The sequence below is a fragment of the Macaca nemestrina genome, chromosome 16, assembly GCF_043159975.1.
Source record: "Macaca nemestrina isolate mMacNem1 chromosome 16, mMacNem.hap1, whole genome shotgun sequence".
NCBI lineage: Eukaryota > Metazoa > Chordata > Mammalia > Primates > Cercopithecidae > Macaca > Macaca nemestrina.
This window is the reverse complement of record NC_092140.1, coordinates 28,742,409-28,752,290: the sequence shown is the minus strand read 5'-3', so window position 1 is coordinate 28,752,290 and position 9,882 is coordinate 28,742,409.

Here is a 9,882-nt window from a genome sequence, read left to right as displayed (position 1 = left end):
TATTCTACTTGATCTAATATTACTACTTTTTCAATTCAATCTGTTAAGTTTGTTACCCCAATATGCTTAGTCTTCTAATGCTTCTAATGAATTATACTATCCATATAACCTAGCATAATGTAAACGAACAAATTAAAGAAAACCTAAGCACAAAAGTATATGGGAACATGAACATGCAAGCAAACAAGACTAACATGAAAGCTCAAGCATAAAAGAAGCACATATATATGGATATATGTATATATAGTCTCTCTATAGTATTTGTTACATATTTTATACAAATCAATGTATTTTGTATATTTAAAATATATTAGTATATAATATATAAATAATATGTGTAAAATAAACATTTTACACATATTTCCTATTTTTCCTATTTTGGAAATAACCTCTTTACATCTACCTTATAATTGCTATTTTACATAGCACTTTCTATATTCTAAGCACTATTGTAGATCCAAAGGGAAAGAAACAATATTAGTTTAAAAAAAATGAAGAATTCCTTTTGCTTTGTTGCTCTTACAATCAATTGTGTGTGTTTTGGAGCAAGAAAAAGTATAAATTGCTTAAAATGCATTGATTGATAAATGATAATGGATACTATGCAAAAAATGACAAGGCAGTGCCATAGGGAGTGCTGATTGAAAGGGACTTTCAATTTTAAATGTGTTTTTCACAGTGATCTCACTAAGAAGGTAAAATGTGCACATCCACTCATATGTCATTCATTAGAGAAAAAAACTTGGCCTCACCTAACTTTACAGTAATCCTCTCCTATGCACAAAATTATGAGAGAAATGGACATTGGTAAATAAAAACACTTCCATATAAAGTAATTACTGCTGCAAATAAGATTACACACCTAGCTGAGAAATTACTGGAAATAAGAGCAGTTTAGAACCAGAAAGGGTGCTGCTTAAGATAGAAAATTGTAAATTAATAAGACTGGGGGAAAATGTATTTGAAATATACAGTGCTAACCACTAGATAAAATACAACTTGAAAAGATAAGAATCTCTGCAAGAATCTTTTCTGTAGGAAATAAAATTCAACTCAAAAAGGGGCAACACAATATCACTTATTGTAAATTGATTTTGACAAAACCAAACTTCTCTACGTGATGCTTATATGTATGTGTGATTATCTGTTTTCTAGTTTTTTTCTCATATATCAGGAAGTTTTGTAGTTACAGAAGTTAGCAGAATCTCTGAAATGTAGCAGGCAATAAATAACGACTGTTGCTAAATTGAGAAGTAAATGGATGAACAAATTCACTTTAGTGGTACCAGTGAAATCAGGCTTCAAAAATATCATTCTTTTCATATTCCTGTTTGAAATGATGAAATAGCAAAAATTTGTTCGTTTTCAGTTGTGTGTATATGTGAGAGGAAGATAAAACACAAATTGTTTTAGTTTATTTTGTTTAGCCTTCAGTACTGGTAAAAAGAAATCTACTTATATATGTGCTATGTACATTTTAAATGGATTTTCAAATAGTAGGGTAGAGATTTTTGTCTTGAGCTCTTACTTTTTAAAGTATACTCAAACACTTTTGAGTCAGGCAGGGGTTAAAAGGTTTCATGTTTTAGTGTTTGATAGCACTGTAGGATAAATACAGTTAAAATCATTTATGTATATGTTCAAAAAGCTAGAAAATAGGATTGTTTACTATCCCCAACACAAAAAATGATAAATGTTTGAGGTGCTGAATTTGTTAATTACTCTGATTTGATTATTACACATTATATATATGTATTGAAATATCACTCTGTACCTAATAAGTATCTACAATTATTGCTATAAGTAAAAATAAAAGAGAGAAAAGGTTTTAAGATGAAGATATTTACCACAAATTTACTACTTTAAAAAAAACAGGTAAAGATTTTTGAAAAAACAAAAAAAAGATAACCGACTAGCTTTGACCAGTGAGCGGAAATTGCTCTGACCACCCAGTGACACAGACTGCAGTTGCTGAAACATTAACAATGAGAAAGGCAGCTGAGAAAATTATTAAAGTGGACAGTCACAAAATTCATTTCCAGTCCATTAGAACATGGCACATCCAGCTAGATTTTAACCGATGACTGAGATTCCCATAAACTATGAAAATTCTCTTTAATTTAATTATAAGATTTCAACCGATGAAACAGGCTGATTTATTGCACATTTTTCAGCTGACACCAAAGGTCCATTGAAGGAGTAGTGAAAGCACAAGGAAGCCTGAGGCAGCTTGGCTTCTTTGGCTCCAGGCCAGTGCCCACTAACATGCCACTTGTTGTTACTGCAATGCAAATGCCTGCAATCCAGGCACTTACTGCATCTGAATTAATAGAGGAGAAAAACAACAACAACAAACACACACACGCACACTCACCAGACCAGCCGAATCGCTATTTAGAAAACAAATCTTGGTATGCTCAATGGCACTTTCAACTTCTAAATAAGAAATATAAATAGATTAACTCAGCAGTGCCAAAGAAAACACAGCGTATTAAAATCTACCTGGAGGATTTTGCGAAATGGTAATGACGTGAAAAAAATTCTGAAAGAATACATTGAATTTTTACTTCTCCCTTACCCAAGTAGCTTACATGACATTTAAAAAAATGTATTTCTCTTAATAAGATGCATTTTATAACTTAAGAATTATGCAAATGAAAATGGAATGATTTTAATCATTTCAAAAAATCTTGATTAGTATTTTCAAGGTAACCTAAAATAAGTAAATAAATAAATAACTACAATGAACTAGACTTAACTCTATATCTCAAATAAAAATTTGTAATTGTTTATTATTTTATAAATTTCTAATGATGTGTTCTGAGTTTTATGACTTCTGAACAAAAATAAACCTCTTAAATTTATAACTTTTATCTTCAACTCTTGATTAAATACACACACAAAAAAACTAAATTCTAAAAATAGTTCTATATTTCCAAAATTTGCAACAAAATATAACATGTATTATCAAAAAATACGCAAATGCTGGAAAAGTTTCATTCTTCCCGTTACTGAGCATGTATAAATTGTATTTTTCTTTGTGTTGTTTGTATACAGACACTGATAGAGACATTCACACTAATAAGAAAAATTTCCCAGTCATATTTTTATTGAAGGAAATGATAGTATGATGTTCCTGTGTCTACTTGAAGTGAAGAATGAATCTGTGAGTTGTTTTGGCCAAAGGAATGGTAGTTTAAGTGGCGAGAGACATTTCTGTGCAGTAGCATTAAGAATTACTGTACTGTTTATTCTGTGAGTGTGTTTTATTTTTCCCCACCTTGGTGGTTTTGGAAGCATAGCGAAGATGAAATGAGAATCAGTCAGTAAAACAAAATGTATCTGAGACAAGTCTCCATCAATTTTGAAGTGTATTTTGCAAAGGTTAAGGACATGCTTAAAAAACACATCTGTGCCTTTCTCCAAAGATAATTTTTGAGGACTTCAATATTTAAAGAGGAAAAACAGGCTGGAGGGGAAAGAGGGAGGGTACAGTCACATTACAAAATCCACGTGTTGTAAGAGAAAAGGAGCACATAGGGGAATAGTACATTAGGTATTCCTCTCATGCTCAGTGAGTCAGCACTTTACATGAGATAAAGTGAACACAGAGTAGCTACCTGTGAAGATATTTAACCTTTTATCTGTACCTGTCTGCTTAGGAACCAAAAGAAAGGCAGCTTCTTGCATGACTCAGTTTCAGCTTAATTTTTCCTTTTGGCATCTTGAATTGGGGCCCCACATTTCTATTTTCATTTTATATTTCACCTTCCTCTTGTTTTTGAAATTTTCCAGAGAAAGCATTTTAGAAGAAAATTAGTCTCTGGTCTTGGGTTTTTTCTCATCTCTCATTTGTAGGACAGTTTTTTCCTAGACAAACAGGTCCTACATGGTTGGGAAAGCTTGTTTTTAGCAGATTGTAAAGTCTCACAACCTACAAAGAAAAATTAGAGGGAGAAAGAGAGAAATAAACAGAAGAGAAAAAGAAGAAAACAACATACAACAAAAAAGGGAAAAATCCTGGAAAACTGATATAAGCCATATTACTCTGAAGTTCATACATCAATAGGTATCAAAATTACTTATGTATACAAAAAGGTTACAGTTATTTTCTTCTGATGTTTAAGTTGTCTAGCTTTAGTGTTTCAAATCAGGAAAATGGAAAAAATGGAAAATGAGGAGAAATAATTAAAATATTATTGTGGAGATTTTGGCAAGGATAACTTTTAGAATTCAGTCCAAAATGTAAAATAATAATAATAATAGAAAATCACTGCACGAGGCTAGAATCCAATAATGAGTGCACTATAGTTCATTTAGAAACATTTTTTATCTTCAATTCCCCAATTTTATTAAAGATAAAATCACAATAGGGCTAATTTATTTTTAAAGTAAGTTTCAGTCTTCTTATTCTTGGCTTGATTATTTGTGTAAAGTGTGGCAAAAATAATCATTTGCTAATAGGCTTTCTCTCTCTCTTTCTCTCTTTTAATTGGCTTTGCTGGAAACATTTCCAATAAGAAATCTAAGAATACACATTTTTAAAAACCTCAAGCCCAGCTAAGCACTTATCTGTGCCTGCAGACACCTGTATGAATTGAATGTATTCTTCCCTTTTCAAAGTCCTAAGAAAATTTGAAATCCCTGGCCCTATCAGAAAGTGACATTCTTTACTTACCACAGGTCAGGACCCTGTAAATGACAAGCTATGGGGACAATATTTCCAAGGGACCTTTATTGGCCCTATAGGTAAGCCTCATTTTCTCAAGGTAATCTGAAAATATGTAATTCTAGTCAAAGCCTTGGTAAAATAATGAGTGACTCCAATTATGCCCTATTATAAAAGAAAACAGATTCTTATTGAATTTATGCAAATAACTATATTTCCATAAACTAATAATAATCACATATAGTTTCCAAATTTGGGAGCTATTCGGTAAAGAGAAAAGAATTATGCTCTAAATTTTGCTCACTAGAGTATACTTTACTAAATTGTATAAAGCTATAAATAGTTTAAAAGAAAAAAGTATTTTCTTTATTGAAAAACAAAACAAAAGGAATCAGTAAATGTTTTAAACAAAAAGTCATAAAAGTTATTTTACTCTTCTGTTAGTTCAGTGTCTGCAATTGACTCCTGTTCTGCTCGATATTGGATCAAAAATCCTCATGAATACATCAGCTCTCCATGAGAGCCCTGGAAAATTTTCTGTCCATTCCAATGTTACAATCTCTAAAATTACCAGAAACTTATATTTAACAGTTCTCCTTAGATTTCTATAGCTGACTTTAAACTGCCTTATTAAGGGATTAAAGTAAAATGTCTTAGAACACCTATAGTTAAAGATACAATTGACAAGGAAATTTAGTTACTTCTGTGTCATACAACTATTTTACATAATAATAATAATTACTATTGATAACATATACTAAGACATATTAGAGTCACAGGAATCTCATATAATGTTGCAATAAATACTATTAACACATTTATATAACTATAATCCAAAGATGGTTAAACATCATTTTATATTTGACAATGCTTCCTATATTATTTTATTACATCAAATAAGTCAAATATTTATTTGTAGACTTCAAGACACTGATTAATCCTTTTCCTCATCCCTTCCTCTCCCTCCCATCTGCCCTAAGAACAAAGAGCTTGTAAACCAAAGATTGGGCAGAGCCTGAGAGCTCTGGGCTGTGAGCAAGTCACTGGCTCTCCGGTCCCCTGGATCCACCTTTTAAACGGTTATTCTGTCTCTTTCTAACTCTTTTGTCTCCACCGGAATCAGGGTACCTGCTGGGTGGTGTGGGGCTGGTTTCCCCAACACCTGGCACCCAACATGGGGCTCCCCATAATCTCTACAAATATTCTGGTGAAGAAACATGAGTGTGGAAAGTGGAGGGCAACTGACAAAGGATGCATTTGTCAGTTTGGATGGTCCGTCCATTTGGATGGTCTCATTGCAGAGTTGTGTTAAACCTCCTTTTATGTTGGCAGTGGGAAAAATTAATATCCTACCTGACTCTCAAACCGTATCATGCCTCAACTGTCATCTTTTTACCTGCATTAATTCTACCTTTAATAAAGATAATAGCATTTTACTGGTTAAGGCCCAAGAAGGAATTTGGATACCTATTTCCCTCAATAGACCTTGGGAGGCCTCTCCTTCCATACATATTATCACTGAAGTACTAAAAAGAATACTTAATGGATCAAAGAGATTCATATTTACTTTAATAGCTGTGATCATGGGCTTTATAGCTGTTACAGCTACTGCTGCTGCTGCTGGTGTTGCTTTGCACTCTTCTATTCAAACTGCGGGCTTTGTGGATATTTGGCAGAAAAATTCTTCTAAGCTTTGGAATTCCCAAAGCAAAATAGATCAAAAATTGGCAAATCTAAAAATCTCTGTCAAACAATAATTTGGATGGGAGATTGGATTATGAGCTTGGAGCATAGAATTCAAATGCAAGGTGATTGGATACTTCTGATTTTTGTGTTACTCCTAGCTCCTATAATGCCACTGACCACCATTGGGAGATGATTAGACATTACCTACAAGGAAAAGAAGATAATTTAACATTAGATATTGCAAAACTGAAAAAAACAAGTCTTTGAGACATCTCACCCATTGCCTGGAGCTGATATTCTTGCTGGAGCCGCTGATGGCCTTTCTAATACCAATCCTTTAAAGTGGATTAAAACGATAGGTGGATCAACAATTGCAAATTTTATTTTGATTTGTGTTTGTTTATGCTGTTTGTTTTTAGTCTACAGATGCAGACGGCGCCTTGGGGGAGAAGCCAGACACCGTGAACGAGCCATGAGAGCAATGGCGGTTATGAATCAAAAAATATTAATAAAGCCAAAAAAGGTGGACATGTGAGAAAGAGAGTTTCTTGGGTGCCAGTTGAGTTGGTCTCCCCTGTGTGAGACACCCATGGGAAGCCATGGGTGGCCTCTGAAGAGCAAAATCTCCTTATTGCCTTCATGTCTTTATGCCCCGAGAGCATAACTGCTCAGCGGCATTCCACAGGTTGCTCAGGGAGATAACACTCTCTTGAAGCAGTGGAGTATAATCAAACATCTTGGTTCCTCCTGAAACCCACTCCTACCCATTTCAGTCCCGCTAAGTTTAAGACCTTAAGTAAATTAGACACACGCTTTTGCTCAAGGAAATTCACAGAACCTGCCACTGCTATACATCTTATTGAATGACTCATGAGTTCTCCTTCACTGATTAATCCTTTTTCTCATCCCTTCCTCCTCCTATCTGCCCTAAAAAAAAGAGCTTGTAAACCAATAAACTGGGGGGATCCCGAGAGCTCTGGGCCATCAGCAAGACTCTGATGCTCTGGTTTCCTGGACCCATCTTTTAAATGTTTATTCTGTCTCTTTCTAACTCCTTTGTCTCCGCCAGACTCAGGGCACTCGCTGAATGGTGTGGGGCTGGTTTCCTCAACATTATTTTACTCTTCTGTTAGTTCAGTGTCTGCAATTGACTCCTGTTCTGCTCAATATTGGATCAAAAATCCTCATGAATACATCAGCTCTCCATGAGAGCCCTGGAAAATTTTCTGTCTATTCTAATGTTACAATCTCTAAAATTATCAGAAACCTATATTTAGCAGTGCTCCTTAGAGTTCTATAGCTGATTGTAAACTGCCTTATTAAAGGATTAAAGTAAAATGTCTTAGAACATCTATAGTTAAAGATACAGTTGACAAGGAAATTTAATTACTCTGTGTCATACAACTATTTTAGATAATAATTGTAATTACTATTGATAACATATACTAAGACATATTACAGTCACAGGAATCTCATATAATCTTGCAATAAATACTGCTAACACATTTGTATGAATATAATCCAAAGATGGTTAAACATTATTTTATATTTGACAATGCTTTCTATGTGATTTTATTACATCAAATAAGCCAAATATTTATTTTTGGACTTCAAAGGACCTACTATCAAAAAATTAATGTGGTCAATAGAACTGAATTTAGCATATGATTTTAGAAAGCTCATCAAACATAAAAGTTTAAAACACTTGACATCACAGAATAGGATCACAGGTCACTGTAAAATAAGTCATTCATTTACCCAATAAAAACTCAAAGATTTTCCTCTAAAAAGCAAAAATCTTTCTTCTTTGAAAGAGGAGAGTTAATCTCCCAAGCAATAAGCCCTAATAAAAACAGTGTGAGACCAGTTAAATCTGTCTTTCAAATGTTATAAACAAATCTTTTTAGTTTTAATTATCTTGACCCTAAGATATAATTTCCATAAATCTTTTTATAAAATTGTACACTTTTTTTTTTTTAAAGATTTGGTTAATGCTCCAAGAAAGGCTTGTTAATCTGACTCAGGGGCCTATATGCTGGTCATGCATCAGTGTTCATTTGATATTAATGCTAAATTTATAGAGAAACTCTGAATTATTTTTATCTCTCAAAATAGGCTCTTATAGTCTCATGTGACTACCTCTTCTGCAATAGTATCTGGGTCTACAGGGGTTCAATAGTTTTAATTTCTAGCTCTGTGTCTCACAAAGGCAGTTTACTTTGATTGTCATCATCTCTCGCTTCTGATGAAGGCTTTAACTGCTGTGAGTGCTTAAGATTTTGCAGTACTTGGTGTCCTTTTTAGACCCAGGAGACAAAGTACTGTAATATGATAGCACAGGACTGTAAAAGCAATACAGAAGGTTGCATGGATATAAAAAGCTTAATTTTTTAAAGTTTTTAATTATTTGTTTTTACATTACAATTTGTTTTAATTTAAGTCTTCCTAGGGAAATTAAACCTTAGTAAAAATGACATATAAATTTTTTCAACAAAACATAAAATCTGTTAGATCTGTTACAAAAAGACAAAAAAAAGAAAAAAGAAAAAAAGACCTTCTGCAGTGTGATTGCCTTTCTTTCCCTATGGGGAGTTCATTTAGATAACCTGGAACTCAAAACTAATAAAAATGTTATTTGAATTAGTCAAACATAGGAAGAGTGTGTCCTGGGTCATAAGTGAAGCTTTTTGTTTCATTAAAGCCAAAGGCACAGAATGTTATATTGAAAGAAGATATTTCCTTTAGAACTTTAAGATAAAACATTTTTAGCATCAGGCCACAATAGCAGTTAGAACCGGAGGGAAAAAAATTGAAGGAGTTATTATTTCAGGTTTTTTCAAATGGGGGAGAAAACTGAAAACAATGAGATGCAATAAAAGTTGAAATTGGGGTTAAAATAAATTAAAATCTCTTGTAATTTTATTAAGAGCAAATAAATAGTTTAAGAAAATATTGGTGTTCTAACCAATTCTTTAGTGTGTTAGGGTATTTTTAATATTGAAGCCCAATCTTTAGAAACACTTTTATAAATAATTTCCTTTTCATGATAGCTAATATGATCATATAAAGTTTTCTTTCTCACAAATTCTCTTTGTACAAATCTGATCATGACTTATACAAACCATTTGCATTATACTCAGATCTCCTGTTTTATCCTAAACATCCCTGTCTCCTAAATAACCAATTATTTTACTTTAGGACAAAAAATTTACCTTATAAGATAATTTCCCATACACAATTATTTTCCTTTTAACCTTTACTAGCTGAAATGCCTCTTTATATTTATAACTTTCTTTGCATCTCTCTTATTTACTGGTTCCTTTTACCTTGTTTCATAAATAATCTCTAAATAACTTTTGAATTAGGCAAAAATTATTTTCCTTTAAATAAGAACACATTTTAAAAAAAGATTTCCTATAATTTTTAAAACTTTGGAAATGACCCAGACATTTAATGACCATCTTTTATTTAATTTAATATAATTTTAGATTTTAAATAATATGACAAATTTATTTATAAGCATTTAT